We start from the raw sequence: 11,207 nt of genomic DNA on the forward strand, positions 1-11,207 counted from the left end.
GGTCCGGGAACCTGGCATTCCGACCCGTGTTTAGAGCAGGGTTAATACCAGGTCAGACCCAGGTTGCTGTGTAGTGTGAACGGATAAACTGTACACACTATAGGGAGGAGGCTGCAATTGGAGATGTCAGCCGCCCGGTTTATTGCCAGGGTGCTGTCTGTAGCTAAACCTTGCAAATTCCGGGATGGACTTGTGTTCAAATCACAGGTGAAACACAGCATTTGTGCTGCGGAAGGGGTGTAAGGAGCACCGAAGCAGAGACGTGCCACGGGCAGGAAAGTGGGATTGCACAGGTTGTGACCGTTGCAGGGGGCTAGACTGTACACGAGTGATTGACTGTGGTCTTTTTGCAGTCTGGTATATGCAGTCATCTGGATTGAGCTGTTGGTGTCCCTGTTCGGCTCATGTATGGCCGGCTTTAGGGACTCATGCCAGCTGGTGGAGGTGAGGTGCCTGAAAAAAGCTCTAAATCGGTGGTTCTCAAACTCTGTCCGCCCACATAGTTCACGTTATCCAGGTCGCCCGGAAGGTGTATTCATTACTCATTGATACATTTTAAAAGATCCACAGGTGGGGCTAATTACTTCACTTATGACTCTGTGAGGAGACCTGGAAAACATGCACCGTGTGGATGGAGAACTTCTACATACAGGACACCTTGAGCACAAGAAAAGAGGATAGGTGGTGTGTCTTATTGCGCAAGCAGCCAGTATAAGGTGACAATGAGCAAAAAAAGGGATCACCGACCCTTTAGAAATGGGTAATACAGTAGAAAAAAGATGCCCTTCACCTAGTACACAGCGCTTTAAATTACTTCCCTGGTTACGGAGGTGTCTGTTATGTTTCTTCTGTTGTTCTCTTTGTTGAAATATATAAAACAATAAGAGAATGAAGAAGGCCTCCAACCTTGTGTAGTATTGTTATGGGTGGTATATCGCCATATAACTGGTGTATACATACATATATAGGGTATAGATATGTATTCGGGGGGTTTCCCCTTTCAGGGTACTCACACTAGTGGTGTGGCAATGCGCATGTCAAAAGGTTCTTTCTGTTCTCCTGTTGGTCCTAATGAAATTAGATCTCCACTACAGATATGAATAGAAAATTTTGATCCTTTATTATAGCTGGGTAATATTATACAATAAAAAAGGAGCTAGGGTGGTACTCATCTCATAGGTTCAGGATATCCAGCCACTCAGATGTTGATTGGATATGAAAACGGGGCCCCGTTCCTGGTGGAGATCCTGAAGTCCCACTTGATGAGGTCTGCTACTCCTAGATGCTGAGTCCACCAACGCGTTTCGATCCCTATGTTGGGATCTTTTTCAAGGTATTTGGTCTCAGCAAAGCATGGGGTTTATATACCCCTTTAATTAACCAAATACCTTGAAAAAGATCCCAACATAGGGATCGAAACGCGTTGGTGGACTCAGCATCTAGGAGTAGCAGACCTCATCAAGTGGGACTTCAGGATCTCCACCAGGAACGGGGCCCTGTTTTCATATCCAATCAACATCTGAGTGGCTGGATATCCTGAACCCATGAGATGAGTACCCTAGCTCCTTTTTTATTGTATAATATTACCCAGCTATAATAAAGGATCAAAATTTTCTATTCATATCTGTAGTGGAGATCTAATTTCATTAGGACCAACAGGAGAACAGAAAGAACCTTTTGGCATGCGCATTGCCACACCACTAGTGTGAGTACCCTGAAAGGGGAAACCCCCCGAATACATATCTATACCCTATATATGTATGTATGTATGTATACACCAGTTATATGGTGATATACCACCCATAACAATACTACACAAGGTTGGAGGCCTTCTTCTCTCTCTTATTGTTTTATATATTTCAACAAAGAGAACAACAGAAGAAACATAACAGACCCCACCATAACCAGGGAAGTAATTTAAAGCGCTGTGTACTAGGTGAAGGGCATCTTTTTTCTACAGGACACCTTGAGCATCTGTCAGTGATGTGTAAAGTGCATTAACAATGCGCTGAATTACCCCCAGGCACTGCTGTGACTGATCAGCATTTTCCAGCCCCAGGCAAAGTGGATGTAGGCTATGCCTAATGAATACACTTCTAAACATTCACTTGCATATTTAGTGACTCACCAGTATCTTCTCATCTGAAGAGATCCCTGATCTATTCTTGTGCCAGTCCTTATATTGGAGTCAGGGGATATTTATCAAAGCGTGAGGAGAGATGAAGTCCTGACCAGTGTGAGTGCTGCTGCGTGCTCCCACATCTTTGCCGGGAAAGAGCTGCGCTATGCAAAGGTCCCCCCCCCCGGCAATGGGCAGGGGGAAAGAGGCTCAGTGTATATGCACTGAGCGGCTTTCCCCCAGTGATAATAGCGATCATCGCTGGGCATAATCGCCCAGTGTGTATGGACCTATACGATCTGGTTTGTTTTTGCTTTTTACTCTCCATATTCTCTCTCCATGCTATTAATAAATATTTCAAACTTCCAGCCTAGGCACCTGTAGGTGGCCATACATACATCAGAAAGACCTGCTTAAATTCATGATTGTGTCCAACTTTCCCTTCACCTCCCCGGCAGTCCTTGGTGGTTTTTGGACACACACTGTACTCACAATCCATCATACAATCCAGCTGCTGTATGATTGAAGCTTCATTTAAATAGGGGGCTGACCTACTAGGATCAAAAGGATAGGAGTACCAAAATCCAGTTTTTAATTTACATGTTTCCAGCAACTACCAATCTGCTCAATTGCACGATTGTGTGCTCATCTTGTGCACACAATCTGCATCCAATCCCTCGCGATTGGGTTATGATTGGGTGCAATGTCTTTCAGGTGTATGGGGGGCCCTAACGCTTTGATTAGATTGGTGGATCCATACAGAGGCATGCACAGTAATGTTGCTATGCATAATGGGGAAATGTCTACTGGCCCTACTAGGCTTTGTGGGTTTTTTCCCCGTATAGGAACTTTTGGTACTTATGTAAGATCTGGGCTCCCGTTTTTCTTATGAGACCGCGTCCCCTCGCGGGGCTCGCTGCGCTCACCACACTATATAAAATCAACTCCATGCGTAGTTGGATAGTAGGGGTATGAAAAAATGGGGTGCATTTAACATGGGAGCCCAGATAATACATAAGTACCGAACTTTTTGTTTTGTGTGACCATGTGTTCCTTAAAGTGTTTTTGTTTTGTGCAAAGCATGCTGGGGCGAGCATTTGTAGACTTGTAAGGCTGCGTTACTGAGGCACTGACTGCACTGCGTTGTGGAGTCCTGTGTGCAGTTATCCCTGTGCTGTAATAGGCTTACCAGCAAACTCATTCTGTATTCTTCTGTTTGACTTTATTTGTTTGGGCTTCCTGCGACACAGGTTAGTCATGTGGCAATGTGCAAATAGGCCCATGAGAAATGCATTCAACCCCCTAATATTGATGAGTTGTTCTGATTGCTTCCTGAACTCTGCACCCAGGAAGCTCCCGGACGCCTGTATTTGCATCATCCATGGCTGCAGGGCAGTGATCTATAAGCCCGGCTTGGATAATGACTTGCCTGTGCACTGCATGCTGGGAGAAGGAGCACCCTTTCACTTTGCTGTAATTAGAATCAGATTTGTCGTGCAGATAATTGATTCATACCGGATGCAGCTGTTTTGTGATCTCACCCAGAGAGGAGCGCATCGTTCAACCTGCAGCTTCAAGGACTGAACGACTATCGGGGGGGGGGGGGAGAGGAATCACCGGTCCAAATCTCTTGTAGAGAGCGATCAGATCACCTTTTTATTTTAAATATTATTATTTTTATTTTTTCTCAAGTAACCTACTATTGCACTGATGGCTAATTTTGACACTCCAGCTGTTGTTGAACTACACATCCCAGCATTCCCTGCTACAGCTTTACTATTTGGCCATGCTAAAACTGATGCAGGGCATGCTGGGATGTGTAGTCCGACAACAGCTGTGGTGTCAAGGTTAGCCATCGCTGTCTGCAATCCTTGTAATTCTGGAAGCTGCCTAGCGCTATCTCCTTATCAGAGTCCATAATCTAGGAGGGGGGGGATAAGGAAGGCTATTTAATTAGCGCAGCCTCACTGGGTGTGCAGAACTGTGCGGGTCAGGGCTGAAGAGCTAATTAGCGGATCAGTAGCAGCACCCCCTCTGTCTCTCTATAAAGTACACAAAGTGCTATGAACGCCTGGTTTCCACACAAATCCTGCTGTGGATGTGTCTCCTGCAGTAATGAGCAGATGGTTCTTGTCCTGTGCGACTGCCAGCGTCTTCCCAAGGAAAAATACCTCTTATCTCTTTATGAAATATTGTTTTAGGCAGAGAGTCCTTTTACTGTGTGTTGTAGAGCTTTTCTTATGGAGAGGTTTCCTTTCATGTGCCAGAAGCAGTCACTCCTCCTGCTGATATAGGTTGTTCTGTAGGGTTGGGATCATTTGGTCTACAGCATGATGGTCGACATGGGAAAAGGTCGACATGGTTCTAGGTGGAAAGGTCGTTAGTTCGACAAGGTCTAGGTCACAGTGAAAAGGTCGAAATGGAATTTTTCACTTTTTTTTTTTTTACCTGAATGTCAACACAGTCGACATGGACACAGTTTAAAGTGCATCCATAACATCGCCGCGCTCGCGATGCTTTGGGCACGGTGCCTTGCTGCGCTCGGCACACTATTTTATTCTCCCATCCGCGCCCTAGTGGATGGTAGGGCATGAAATATCGCCTGTCGGTACATTTTGGCTCGAAAAACAGTGAAAAAACCCATGTCCACATTTTGACTGTCGACCTAGACACTGTCGAACTAATGATCTGTCGACCTTTCCCTATGTCGACCTAGACCCATGTTGACATAATGGTGTCGACCTAATGACTGTCTACCATCATGCTGTAGACCAAATGACCGCATCCCGTTCTGTAGCACTTCTACTGCGCTCTGTTGGGTGGGTGCAGCTCATGGTGAAATGGGGAGACGGTTTCCTGGTAGGGTAAACCTCTTTACTGTGAATCTGATTGCAGCCTAAACTTGGGTTAACCATGAATGAAGTGATCTGTCCGGTAAGATGGTCCTTCACTGACATCGCTAGAAATTGCTTCCACCCCAGCCGTCATGTTGACTCTCGCTGGCCACATGGCTCCTGCTTTGTACAGCGCTGTCAGTATCTTGCCAATGAGGATGTTCGTGTGTAGATCAAGATTTTGGAAACCGGTTGTTGAATGTAGTCTATCACATTACACATAGAAAGTGTATGTATGTACACGTGCATTGTTCTACCTGACTTCCTCAGAATTGTAATTTTGCAGTGAACACCTGCAGAACTCCCTTCAGTTCAGTGATTAAAGGCCCTGCTGATTCTGAGCAGGAAATTGAATTACGCCAATGCCAGACACCTAATGGAGCAAATCACTTGTTGTGCTGTGATTTTGGAAGGGACTGTCCGGTTTGCGTTGTGCCCAGTAGTTTAGTTGGGTTTAGCTGTTTCTATGAGGAGCAATGGGTTCTATAATAAAGGGGGCACCCGAAACAATTGCCTTGCGACATTGGGCGCAGTCATTATAATGGCTATATAATGATTGTTAGTTGACCCATTCATATCGGGGTCTTTATGCGAATACTGCTACGTGGCCTGCCCATGCATATTTCTTTACTTCTGAAATAACTCTTGGGGCAGTATTCAATGAGGATAATTCGCCCTGTTTCACGGCGAATTTGTGCAATTTTTTTTTTTTGGGGGGGTCAGAAAGTAAATCACCCTATTCAATGTGCACTTCTCGCCGTCTTTCTAAGTGATTTTCGCCGTGTGTCGACGTGTAGCAAATCGCCATCTTTTCATGGAGAAGTGAAAAGTGAACTTTTAAAATAAAGTTGTTGTTTTACATTTGGTGTAAAAAATCAGGAATTTTAAGGGGAAGGGGCATGCTATTTTTATTCATGTGCTTATAGCACATGAATATATATTTAATTTTAAAAAAACATATATAGATATAGATAGATATTTTTTTTTTTACACATCCTAGCAGCCAGCAGGGGGCCGAGACGCTCATTACATATTCATATATTCACTGCTCCCGATCATTACATATGCACGATCAGGAGCAGTGCATATTTGGTCCCCTGCTGGCTCTCCCTCATTTTGACTGTCGACTGCCTGGCTCCCGGGGAGCCCACACCCCCCCCACATACGTTCTGGGGCAGGGGCAGGGAGACTTCCATCTCCCTGCCTTCCGCCGTCCTCAGGCTCCCTGCGGCGGTTCACACTCGCCGTCAGGGGCAGCGAGCCCCTGCCTCGTTGAATACGGGGATAGCAGTGGGACAGTGAGGCTCTGGAACACAGCGACTTTGCAGCGAATCCTAAACAGGATTCGCTGCACGCTGTGAATATTTTCATTGAATACTGCCCTTGGTGTGTGTTAGATGCCACCATCGGAACTTGCTGCCTGTGATGTATGCATCCAGTTCAGTGATGCATTGCAACCCTGCCATAACGTGCCGCTAAAACTGACCCATCTCATGCCTCTGTATAGTCACAATGCAAAGCTCATTTACAAGTATAAAGCGTGTTTCAATCACAACTGTGTCTATGTGCAACTGTGCACCAATGGACAGGACTCTATAGCTTATTAGATGCATACAAAAGAATACCTAAAGCAATATCGTCCTTGTGTGCGTCTCAGAAGTGCACAACTGCTAACGTCTATGTGCGGCTGGGGGGGGGTCTCTGGCTTAGCGCATGAGACCCTGGTCCTTGTGTGTAAGCGACTGACCAACAGGGGGCTGCACACACTCTGGAAGATGAATCCAGTAGGAGTAGACTTTCTGGATGAACAGTTCCTCCAGTGCTATGTAGTCTTGGTTTTATGGATCATGTCTTTAATCCATTACAGGAAAGTAATGGATTAAATTACCTGTTGCCTCAGACAGAAATCTGGGGGTGCTGGAGGATTGCTGGTGAGAACCAATGGCGTATAATGAGAATTACTAGAGATAATGAGGATGCATGTGGTATGTCCACCTACATATCCTCTGTGCAAAGTCGTGGGGAGAGTTTACCTAGAGGAGATACACCATACGCCGCTCCAAGCGGGGGAATATCATTGTTGTGTGACTGCATCTTAATCACACTGCTTCATGGGCTTCTACTGGTTCACTTGCTGTGTGACACTTGTATTTCTGTGTGTCACTGATACCCCTTTCACACTTGCAAAGATATCCTTGGTTTTTGCACATGAATGCGGGATTTAGCTCAGTGTGAAAGGGTCTTGAAAGAATATCCTGGGATGAGCATTCCGGGATTTCTACCCAGGTCCTGATTCCGGAATCGACACTGGATGCGGTCAGTGTGATTGGTCCCGTACCCGGGATTGGAGCTTTCTTGGGCTCACAAATGCTGATGTCATCTTTCAGAGCCCTGGAGTCCATTTCTAATGACATGCATATGTATTTGCAGGGATTTCCCGGGATCAGTGTGAATGGGGCTGTCCTGGGTCGATATCAGGTCTGAGTGCTGTGTGAAAGGGTACATTCCCAGGTAGTGTCCCGGGAGGAATCCGGGAACACATTCCCAGGTGTGACCCGGCTCTGTGAGTGTGAAAGAGTATGAATCTCATACCCCTTTTACACCAAAATCCCTGGTCGGACCCTGGTCTTTGAAAATGGGAGTTTCCAGGGTTGGACCGAGCTTCATACCCCACACAGCACTGTGACCCAGGTCGGACCCAGGTATGCGCTTTTTATACTGAACCTGGGTCAGCCCTGGTTTTTTCCTATGGATGACATTAAAAATGTCCATTTTAGGACTGATAAACTGCCAGCCAACCTTCCCTCAATGATAATAAAAATAAAAAAAAATGTAAAAGACCTGACAAGTTAGCATTGAAAAATTATGGCTTGTTCATTTTGTAAAATATTTAAAAAAAAAATTCTATTCAGTGCTCAAGGACACATAGCGGTATAAAAGTGCAGCATCACCCAGCACAACTTGGTGGGAAAACCCGCGGCCCTAGCATTGTAGCCCTTATGTACAGTCTGATTAAGACTCACTCGCACACTGATACAAGTTGCACTTTCCCGACTCATCCGTGCAATCTCGCAAAGCCGTTTTGTCTCATTGTAATACATAACATTGTGGTGATGGAGGCTCTGTGCCGGTGTAATGGCTCTGTAGCCAGAGAAGGGACTACAGCTATATACAGTACAGGGCCACATCTGTTGCCACACTGTTAGCGGTCTCTGTATGGATAGCTTGTTCTTTTGCACTGTGTGCTGACAAATCCTGAATGCTGCTGTGTATTGTTATTTCTGTTCCTATGGTGTCTTTCTGGTGTTTACTGTAAATAATGTTGAACTTGTGATCGTGCTGGATACTTCAGTGCACCATGGGAAATCCATTTATTTGGCTTCAGGAGCATTATTTAAATTGAGTTAGAAATAGTTTTGTACAGCGCCTGTTTGTTTGGCTGCCACATAATGACCAGCCCAAATTTTTTATTGGTGGCTGTTATTCCATAGAAGTTTATGATCATTTAAACCACGAAAGCAAAGAGTTGTCAGTCTAATTAAGGTGCGAGTCTAATTACACACTAGTTGAAAAATGTAAGATATCACTCAGAAGGGTCCGTCTAAGTCAGGCATGTCCAACGTTGGCACTCCAGATGTTGTGAAACTACACATCCCAGCATGCTTTGCCACAGTTTTGCTATTGGAGAATGCTAAAACTATTGCAAAGCATGCTGGGATGTGTAGTTTCAAAACATCTGGAGGGCCAATGTTGGACATGCCTGGTCTAAGTGATATCTTAAAAAGAAAACCTAGTGCGTACTGAATATCCCTAATGGGACCTACACACGTAGCGATTTTTGCCTGTTTTGTAAGTGATCTGGCTAGATTGTATACAAATAAAGCACAAATCGCTGCGTGTGTTTGACCTATAGCAATGTGCGTCCCTATCGCCGGGCTAGAGATTTCAGCCATACCTGAAATATCTGGTCATCGCCCGTGTGCTCTCTATTGAGGGCAGTGACCGATATCTCAGCACAAGCTCTCATCGCTACGTGTGTAGGCCCCATTACTACGCATTCTCACAGGCATCATTCACGCCCCACCCGCGTGTGCTGTACACACTGGTCGACTTTGGCTATATAGCCAACTACCCGTGTGTTTATGTCATGGTGAAGTCACTGATATATCGTTTACTGATATCGTTGAGTGTGTACACTCAATATCGTCTGATTAGCAGAAAACTATATCTATGGTTCTCCTAGTCATGTAGTGTATATGGGGCTTTAAGCTCACATTTGACCATTCGCACCTCATTGGCTAATTATGCAACTGGAAGCTTCCTATTCGCTTAATGAGAGCAATAATTGCATGTCTTTTTTTTTGGAGGGGGAGGGGGGGGTCTCCAATTGCCACAAGTTTTGTTGTTGTTTTATGCACCCCAAATAGTTTTATTGTATTTTTAAAAAGTGCTGGCTATATTTTACATACGTTATTTTGTCACCTCAAATTACCCCGGAAGCAATTCAAATTGTACAATTACTCCAGAAGCAAACACCCCCCCCCCCCCCCCCTGGCTGTGTGCGACGTAGCTTGCTAACGTCACGCCACACACAACTGGGTTGCCGAGGGCAACACAGCTGAAGTGGTTAGCATAGTAAAAATACCTCCAGCACTTTTCCTTTATGCCTTCTATATGATTCTGCAAACAAAATGATCACTTTATTGGGGGGGGGGTCAATGAAGGACACCTCACGGTCTCATGCACTTCTCTCATATCGCATATGGCTGACACTTCCTCCTCTTTTGAGTATTGAAAATCGATCCTGTGTAACATCGGCGTATTGGCTGCAGATTGAGGGGGGGCGGGGTCACTACAGTACCTCTGGTTGTCTGGAATAAATGAATGGTCTTGTCTCTTCCTCAGACTGTGGAACATGGATTCCCCAACCAGCCGAGCTCTCTTGCCTACGACCCGCTGTTGCGAATCATGGCGATTGGCACTAAATCCGGAGCTATAAAGATGTATCCTTTTTTTTCCTGGCGGTTGTCCGATTCGCTCTGTGTAGACGGGAGTGCAACCATTTAAACTGTCGCTTCGAGGAAGTGCTTCCTATGGGCTGAACTGGTATAAAATGGGCAGAGTTCTTCTGAAGACAGGTAATTTTTTTTTTTTTAAGTGGTTAAACCTACCCCCGTTGTACATGAGCTGTGTTATGATTCAGCACAGAGCAGCAGAGAGCGCTGTGCAGTGTTGTCATCCACTTCCTTCTACTCTGTATTTCTGTATTCTGTGCAGTACCTCTTAGGTTCTACAGGTAATTTGCTTTAGTAATACCTCAGCTGGTCAGGAAGAGGGGAGGGGGGGGGGGGGGGGGGGGGGTTTGTGAACAATAGCTTCTCCCTAATTTTCCCACAGGATAGAATGGGTTTGGGTAGGGCGAGTCGGCCTCCTGATACGCACACTTGTTTGCTTAGCCGTTTCACCTCATTGCTGAAAGTGTATGAAGGATCCTATTTCTTATTGGTACAGGTTTAGGATGGGGGCACAGCAACACCTCTGCAGCGTTCAAAACAAACCCTAGCCGGCTAGTATGTATGTATAATCTGTATATAAAGGGCGAGCTCTGGAGTCCCTGATAACTTGCTCCACCCTGCTGTAGATTATTATGGATGTCTGACGTCCCCTAGGAGTCTCGGTGGCATGTAGGAAATCACTTGACCTGCACGGCTGTGATATCGGAACCACTCTGACTTAAGGATAATAAATATGATCGGACTCCACAGGGAAGCTGGTCTCTGTAGTGTATTTAACCCCTTGTGCTCCACCACCTAGACCACTTCTGCTTCCCCTGCTAGGCCTGGCGGGCTTTTGTACCAGCGACTGTTATGGGTGACAGATCTATGAAGGGAGGGGGTGATGGGAATTCTTGGAGGTCTCTAAGCAACGTTCTCCTCAAATGGCTATTTTTTTTTTTTTTTGTTCAAACACAAGGGGTGGAACGTGGCCTCCTGTCTCTGGCATCCAAGACCTGAGTCCCCGTTACCATAGGGATGCCAGAGAGAGGAGGGGGTGGTGGCGCAGGATAGAAGAGGTGCAGTCAAGGCTTTACCCGCTGTAATGGGTACTACGTGCTTGGCCTCTGGCTGCCTTTTTTAAAACCTTTTTTTTTTGGGTTGTTTTTGTTCAGGGTAAGGTGGGCGGCCACAGAGCAA

The sequence above is a fragment of the Crinia signifera genome, chromosome 7, assembly GCF_055691185.1.
Source record: "Crinia signifera chromosome 7, ASM5569118v1, whole genome shotgun sequence".
In the NCBI taxonomy this organism is placed as follows: Eukaryota; Metazoa; Chordata; class Amphibia; order Anura; family Myobatrachidae; genus Crinia; species Crinia signifera.